The sequence below is a fragment of the Tachyglossus aculeatus genome, chromosome 18, assembly GCF_015852505.1.
Source record: "Tachyglossus aculeatus isolate mTacAcu1 chromosome 18, mTacAcu1.pri, whole genome shotgun sequence".
NCBI lineage: Eukaryota > Metazoa > Chordata > Mammalia > Monotremata > Tachyglossidae > Tachyglossus > Tachyglossus aculeatus.
Genome location: NC_052083.1, coordinates 22,271,768 through 22,280,844, shown reverse-complemented (window position 1 = coordinate 22,280,844; position 9,077 = coordinate 22,271,768). Strand labels below are relative to the sequence as shown.

The following is a 9,077-nucleotide window of genomic DNA, read 5'->3' as shown; positions in this document are numbered from 1 at the left end:
ATGGAAACTCAATCTCTTTTTTTGTTCATTATGGGCAGGGAATATATGTACCAACTCTGTTTGTATTGTACTCTCCCTAATGATAATACTAATGATGATGGTATTTGTTAAGCACTTACTGTGTGTCAAACACTGTTCTAAGAACTTAAGTGGAAACAAAGTAATCAGGTTAACCCACTTGGGTCTCACGGTCTTCATCCCTATTTTACAGATGAGGTAACTGAGGCACAGAGAAGTCAAGTGACTTGCCCAAAGTCACACAGCTGACAAGTGGCAGAGCTAGGATTAGAACCCATGACTTCTGACTCCCAAGTCAGTGCTCTTTCCACTCTGCACACTTTGTGTTCAATAAATGTTATTCATTGATTGGTGTTTTCCTTAAGTGCTTATTACAGTGCTCTGCACACGGTTGGTAGCAGTAAATACCGTAGATTCACTGAATGCTAACTGATTAAATCCTGGTCTTAAGTGAGGCTGGAATTTCTGGAAAAAAGACTGGGGGTGATATTATTGTTATGGTATTGGTTAAAAACTGTACTAATGAGTTAGGAGGTAGCTCACTGTGGGCAGGGAATGCTTCTGTCAACTCTGTTTTATTGTACACACCCCATCAATCAATCAATCTACATATTTATTCGGCACTTATTGTGTTCAGTGCTCTGCACTAAGAACTTGGGAGAATACAATATAACAGAGTTGGTAGATATGCTCCCTGACCACAACAAGCTTCCAGTCTAGAGGGGGAGACAAGCATCAATATAAATAAATAAATTATAGATATGTAACTAAGTGTTGTGAGCTCTGCATATAGGAAGCAGTAAATAAATACCATTGATGATGAGGTAGATAACTTCTAAGATACCACCAAATAGGATGCTTTTCAGAAAAAAACATTGTATTATTGCTATGTCTATGGTTAGCCATTGTTATTTCACTCTGAAGCTCTCCATATTAATGATTGTGACAATGTGTGTGTGTGTGTGTGTGTGTGTGCGTGCGCGCACGCGCGCGCGCGTGTGTGTGTGTGTGTGTGTGTGTGTGTATGATACTTCATTAGCTGGCAGGCAGAAGCTGGGTCTTCAAAATACTTCTCAGGAGGGCTGCTTTAATTTTCAGGACCTGGTACAAGGAACTTTATCTTCACTCTTTCAACAGGGAATTGCTTCAGATACTACCTGTTCCATTAAAACAAGTTGTTGGGGAGAAGTGACATGCCAGGAAAAGAGAAACTCGGATAAGAGATTGGAGTTGACCCTTACTGATTCCTGCGTTTGCAGGCTCTCCTCTGGAGAAGCAGCATGGCGTAGTGAATAGAGAACAGGCCTGGCACTCAGAAGGTCATGGATTCTAATCCATATCTTCCCTTGTCTGCTGTGTGTCCTTTGGCAAGTCAATTGACTTCTCTGTGCCTCAAAAGCCCCCTTTAACAAACGAGGTAACTGAGGCCCAGAGAAGTTCAGTGACTTGCCCAACTTCACAGAGCAGAAATGTACTATCCCCAAGCCTAAAGAAGAAGGGGTGAGGAAGAAAAAGGGCTTCTCCTCTAGACTGTAAGCTTGATTTTGGCAGGGAACAAATTTACAATTATGGTATTGTACTCTCCCAAGCATTTAATACAGTGCTCAGCATACAGAAAGTGCTCAATACATATCACTGATTGATTGATTGAATCTAAACTGTTTCTTTGGGCACAATGATTCTACCAGGAAACTCTTTGAAATGAGACTTTAAATTTAGATTGAAAATTTTTAAAAAGCCATTACCCTCCAACCCCACGGACAACATAACCCAGGACAAGGGGGTGCCTCTCCCCCACCGCAACATATGAGTGTGTTTCATCACGCCAATCCCTTTCCTCCCCCGGACCCCTCCCTCAGTTCCATGTACAGACACCATCCACTGGTAGATTTCATAACAGTTGGAGACATTCCACATACGGTTTGCATTGCCTGGACCCTCCCTTGGTTGAGAACCAGCAAGAAGATAAGGCCTGGAGTCTTGCCTTAGTACAGTGCTCTGCACACAGTAAGCGCTCAATAAATACGATTGAATGAATAAATACGATTGAATGAATGGATGGAGTCTGTAAGATTCCCTTCCAGCTCCAGGATTCTCTGATAATAGCTCTCCCTCGGGGGTACCTAGAGCTCACTTCTCAAGGCTCCTTGATGGCAATTTTGCAGCCAAAGAGTTCAATGATTAATTGCTCACTTCACTCATTAAACAATCTCTGGGACCCGAGAAGGAGGATGATTGGCAATGGGGAAAGCTGGTAGTTCTTCCACGGAGATGTCTCGGACAGACAGTGACTGCCCTGACTCTCTCCCTTTGCTCTACCCCCCTCCCCCCCGCCCACAGCATTTGTGCATATATGTACATATTTATAATTCTATTTATTTATATTAATGATGTGTATATATCTACAATTCTATTTATTTATATTGATGTTTTTGATGCCTCTTTACATATTTTGATGCCTGTCTCCCCCCTTTAGACTGTGAGCCTGTTGTGGGCAAGGATTGTCTCTAATTGTTCCTGAACTATACTTTCCAAGCACTTAGTCTAGTGCTGTGCCCACAGTAAGTGCTCAATAAATATGATTGAATGAATGAATAAATGACATAGCGAATAACACAATAATCATAGTCATGGGGAGATGAGGTCTCATGCCCTCGATCTTATAACTGCTTCCTGGTCTGCTCCTCCAGATTCAGTTAGACCAAGCACTTCACCCTGCAAAAGTCCAGATAAGCTCGGTGAGTGTTAATCAATCAACCAATCAATCATACTTATTGAGCATTTACTGTGTGCAGCATTCTGTAAAAATCAGTAGGGAGAGTTGGCAGACACGTTACTTGCCATTACTAGCCAACGATGAAAAACAACGTCTAAAAGGGGAGACAGACATTAATAAAATATGGTTATGGACATAAGACCTATGGGGCTGAGTGAGGGGTGAAAAAAAGAGAAAATCCAAGTGCAAGGGAGGCCCAGAAGGGAGTGAGAGAAGAGGAAATGAAGGCATATTTAGGGAAGGACTCTTGGAAGGGATGTGCCTTCAGTTAGGCTTTGAAATGAGAGAGAGTAATTGTCTGTCAGATATGAAGAGGTGAGGGTGTTCCAGGCCACAGCAGAATCAGAGAGGCAAGAGGTCAGCGGTAAGCAGTGAGACAGATGCGACTGAGGTACAGTGAGTAGGTTGGCATGTAGAGATGCAAAGTGTAGTGGGCTGGGTTGTAGCAGTGAGATAAGGTAGGAGGGGGCCAGGTGATTGAGCACATTGTTTCCTGATGTCTCAGTCTCTAAGATGGGAGAAGGTGTGACATCTTCTTCCTGAAGAAGGAAGTTTATCAGAATCGAAAGGTAAGGGCGTGGATATGAGTTGATGCTTTGGGAAAGCTTCTAATATGGAGCTTGTGTGAGCAGTTAGAATTCCCAGCACTTTTCCCTCCTCTGCACCAAAATCCTGCATGAAACCATAGGTCTGCTTGGAGGGAATCTGGCAGAGGGAGAGTTCAAAGGAGCAGAGCTTTGTGTTCTCAGTGTGTAACTATTGACTAGAAATTGTCCATCAAACATCCTACCATCCCTTTCTCATCTCTTGGGGTTGTGGGTCGCTTCTCCAAAGAGTCGTCTCCATTTCCATAAATCAGTGATGTGATCCAGTAGCACTTCATCATCATCATCATCAATCATATTTATTGAGTGCTTACTGTGTGCAGAGCACTGTACTAAACACTTAAGATATCCCCATCCCATTTACTCTTGATAATTTAAAAACGCTTCACATCTGCAGTCTTATGTTGTCTTACTACTAATAATGATCATACTTGTTAAGTGCTTACTATGTGCCAAGCACTGTTCTAAACGCTGAGTTAGATACAAGTTAATCAGGTTGGACATAATCCTGTCTTCCATGGGGCTCACAGTCTTCATCCCCATTTTAAAAATGAGGTACCTGAGGCCCAGAGAAGTGAGGTGCCCACAGCAGATATGTGCAGACACAGCAGACACATGCAACTCTGTCCAGGAAGGGCAGGTTTGCTCACAAGGGAGTCGAATGCAACAATGTCAGAGATGAGCGGTGGTTACCGTCAGCAGGTTCTTAGTCAAGATCACTTAAATTAGATCATTTCACCACTTTATGTCTCCGAAAGCAAGTATGTCAGCTTCAAAGCGTGGGCCCAGGGAGTCAGAAGGACCTGGGTTCTAATACCAGCTCTTCCACTCACCTGCTGTGTTATCTTGGGCAAGTCACTTCACTTCTCTTTGTCTCAATTCCATCTTCTGTAAAATGGAGATGACTGCGAGCCCTATGTGGGACATGGATTGTGACCAATCTAATTAGCTTGCCTCTACCCCAGCACTTAGAACAGTGCCTGGCACGTAGTAAGCGCTTAACGAATAACAGGACTGTGCTTTTTAAGTTAGGCCAAATGCAAAGAGTTAAAAAGGAACATTCCTCATTCCGTAAATTCTCACTCAGCAAGGGGCCCGGGTAGATAATCTAATCCATTCCTCTGCCTCCGGGGGTAATTTGATTCAAACAATCCACAAACCTCCCCCAATCTCCACAGTACTTAACCTTTCTCAATGAAATGGACCCTATCCCCTCCTTTAACTAAATTTTCCAGTTAGTCTCAAAATGCAAACTTTAAATATTTAACCGGTCCTCTACTGCCCCAATTTAATCCCGAGTTGCCCTCCGTGAAATCGGGGAGAGTCAGGTATCATCCACCACATTCGCTGTCCAACAGGAACGTTCTTCGCAAGTCAGTCAATTAATGGTATTTATTGAATGCTTACTGTGTGCAGAGCACTGTACAATGTGCTTTGCCTCGTTTTGTTCTGCTTTACTGGTACTAAGCAAATGATTCATATATTGCTTTTTTACTCGTTTCCTTCCATTTCACTCTCCTTGATTTTCCCGAGCTCAACTTCTAATCACCCCTCACTCTCAACTCCCCCGCCTCTGTCTCCTTGCTCATGCTGTTCCCCATTAAATCCACCAGACCACAGTTCTCTCCATGTTCAAAGATCTCCTTTAACAAGACTTCCCCAATTAACTCCAAACGCCCCGAGTTACATCAATCTAATAGTCATCAGTGTGCCTGTTATATTGTTATATTGTACTCTCCCAAGTGCTTAGTATAGTGCACTGCACATAGTCAGCACTCAATAAATATGACTGACTGTCTCCAGCACTTGGGTATTTGTTTATGCTCTTCATCAAACATGAGAAGCGGCGTGGCTTAATGGAAAGAGAACATGCTTGGGAGTCAGAGGGCATGAGTTCTAAACCCACTCCACTATTTTCTTTGTGGCCTTGGGCAAGCCACTTAATTTCTCTGTGCCACAGTTACCTCATCTGTAAAATGGTGATTGAGACTGTTAACCCCACGTGGGACAACCTGATTACCTTGTCTCTACCGCAGCGCTTAGACTAGTGATTGGCACATAGTAAGTGCTTAACAACTACTATCATCATCATAAATCCAATTGTACATTCAAGGAATTTTAGCATGGACTAGTTGAATGAATATGGGCTTAAGAGTCAGAGGACCTGCCTACTAATCCCAGCCATGTTACTTACCTGCTATACGACTTGGGCAAGTCACTTCACTTCTTTGTGATTCAGTTTTCCCATCTCTAAAATGGAGATTCAATCTTACTTCCTGTAACTTAGACTATTGAGCCCTATCTGAGACAGGTTAAGTACTGTGGAGATCGGGAGAGGCTTGTGGGTTGTTTCAATCAGGTTCACCCTGTTGGCAAAGGGATGGATTAGATGACCTATCCAGGTCCCTTACTGACTGAGAATTTAAGGAATCAGGAACGTCCCCATTTAACCCTTTGTGCTTAGCCTAATGTAAAAAACACATCTGAGACCTGATAACCTTATATCTATCCCAGCACTTGGAACAGTGCTTGACACATATTAAGCACTTAACAAATACCATAATTAGTATTACCATCTAGCTTAGTGCAATCACCACTGTGGGGATGGAAGCAGGTGAGGGGAAGGGATGGGGAGACCAATCAGTCAATCAATAGCAATTGTTGAGCACTTACCCTATGCAGAGGTCTATATTTAGATCTTGGGAGAGTACAATAGAGTTAGTAGACGAGATCCTAGACCTTGAGGAGTTTACAATCTAGTCTTGGAGACAGAAACTATGGGCTGGATATGTCATCCAAACTAGGATGTAGTTTGGTCACAAAAGAACATACACGTTCTCCTGGTCATTTGGTGTTCTCTCCACCTTCAGCCCTACACCATTTATGTGCATATCTATAAAGCATGCATTATAAATCACTTATTTACATTAATGTCTGTCTCCCCCTCTAGACATAAGTTTATTTTGGGCAGGGAATGTGTCTACTAACTTTGTTGTACTGTACTCTCCCAAGTGCTAAGTACAGTGCTCTGCACATAGTAAGCCCTCAATAAATACCACTGAATGATTGATTAAATCTGACTTTCTTATCATCATCTTTATCAGCTCCATTCAATTGAGCATGCAATAGAAACTCGGGAATATGTGGGGAGTGTGCTGGAGTATGTGCAGAAAGATACATATTAGTGTTGGAAAACATTCTTCAGGTGAAAAGGGAGGAATGAAGGATCCTGTCCTGGTACATTCCCCCCTTAAAGGATTAAGATTGAAAAGAGATGGAAAACTTCAATTAATCGATCAATCAATGATATTTATTTGGGTGTTTACAATATAGTACATACTATAATAATTATAAAATGATTCATTTATTCATTCAATCGTATTTATAATAGCATGATAATTGGGATATACTATGATAATACGGTGATTTAAAAGAAACAAATATAATATTTATAGCGACAAAAATAGGAATTACATGTAAATATTCATTTCTTCTCACTTCCAAGATGGAGACGATTACCATTTAACTAACTCGGTTTTCAGAATACAGGTGAAACCAACTTTCCTATCTCCTTTGATATATAATAATAGTAGTAGTACTTAATAAGCACTTACTATTTGCCAAACACTGTACTAAGCACTGGGGTAGATACAATATACTCAGATTTGAAACAGTCCCAGTCCTCCAGTCCTACTTGGAACTCACATCGTAAGTAGGAATGAGTAGGATTTAATCTCCATTTTACAGATGAGGTAACTGAGGCACAGATAATTTAAGTGACTTGTCCAAGGCCACACAGCAGGCATGTGGCAGAGTTGAGATTGGAAGCCAGGTCCTCTGACGCTGACTCACCAAGGATCCACCACAGAAATTTTCCTATGCTCTTGCACAGGGATAGGCCAACCTTGTCCTCTGTTTCCCAAGTTCAAGCTTCTCATAATTTGTCATTCGACAATCCGTCCAGATTTTTTATGTTGAATTATCAGGATTCTGCATTTCTAAGGAAATGGCAACAATGCTTTCATGTGACCAGATTATAGGAATTTACTTTCTCTCTCAGACTGTGGTTGGCATGCTGGGGAACTCAGTGATGTTCTTGATGTACGTCCACATCTTCGTGGCTCAGCCCCAGAAGAAGAAGCCCATGAACCTGACCCTCACCTGCTTGACCATGACCAACATGGTGACCCTTCTCACACGGGGCGTTTCAAAGACGATGGTGGCCTTCAGGATGAAGAATATCCTGGATGACATTGGGTGCAAAATGCTAGTGTATATGAGGTGAGTGTCCCGGGGCCTGTCTATCTGCCCCACCTGTCTCCTGAATGCGTTCCAGGCTATCACCATCAGTCCCAGCACCTTCTGGTGGTCCCAGTTCAAATCCAGAACCCCCATTACAACCTCCCCTCCTTCCCCTTCTTCTGGAACCTCAATTTGTTGGTCTGCATCAGCTTAATCACTATGGCTTAAAACACCAAAAATGTCACTACCACAGGACACACTTAGATTTCGAAGTATTGTTCTACCATCCCCAAGACTAATGAATTCAATGTGGTGGTAACTCTTTCCACCACGACCCTCCAAGATCTCCTGCTTGTGTGTCTCATGAGCTGGGCCAGAGGCTACATGGTGATCATGTTACACCAACACCAGATACAAATCCAGCACATACAAAACACGGGCCTCTCCCCCAAACGCTCTGGGGAGACCAAGAGGATTCAAACGATCCTGTTCCTTGTCAGCAGCTTCATTTGCACTTACTGGACTGACTAGCATCAGCCTCTATATGAGTTATATAAAGGGGTATGATAGTGAGCTGCAGAGCACCATAGCCTTTCTGTTAGCCTGCTACCCATGCATCTGCTCCTTCATGCTGATCACCAGAGATCCTCATTTCTCTCTGTATGCCCGAGTGTCTCTTCTGGAATGGTAATCACTTTTCATTTCCCGCAGAGCATTACGGTGAGCATGCCACCACTCCAGCTTCTTCTCTTCCAGAGGTTCTCCATGAGAACTCAAGGGTATGTGAATGAGCAGGTTGCGGGAAAGTTTCTCCCTATTGATTTTTCCCTCCTAATCTTGAGGGAAGCTATTGCAACTGCACCTTGGGACCTGGAAAAAGTAGGAGTCACTATATGCTTGGAAAATTTCTGGCCTTCTCTCCCTCTCTCTAGGTTCGGGGTAGTCTAGCTTGACCATTTCAGCCCTGCCTTTGAATGTAAGGGTCAATATTCACAGAAACCTAAATGGTAAAAGCATAAGCATTTAATGCAAGTTGTTATGCAACACTTCAATGTGTTTACATTTTCTTTGGAGCACTTGGTTCACTTATTATTCTGCTACTTTTCCATTACCGTGTATTTACTCCCAATGCTTAGTACAGTGCTTTGCACATAGTATTATCAGTCATCATCATCAGTGGTATTCAGTGAGCACTTGCTGTGTGCAAAGCAGTGAATTAAACACGTTTAACAAATACAAGTAGCATTTTATTCATTCATTTATTTATTAATGTTGTTGTTGTTTTTGTTGTTATTTCACTGCTTTCTGTTGCTAACAAGATCCTAGTCAAAGCTGTCCTGGACCAGGGTGTTGTTGACCTCCCCGATTCCCAGATTCTTTTCCCAGAATTCCACTGTAGATTCACATCACAGTGTAGTACAGTAGGGTTCCTCAGG

The 9,077-nt window shown here is 42.5% G+C and overlaps 1 pseudogene; it reads left to right on the top strand.

The window, feature by feature from the left end:
- The first annotated feature begins 7,414 nt into the window (after positions 1 to 7,414).
- Positions 7,415 to 8,332, top strand: LOC119940053 (annotated as a pseudogene).
- Positions 8,333 to 9,077: the final 745 nt, after the last annotated feature.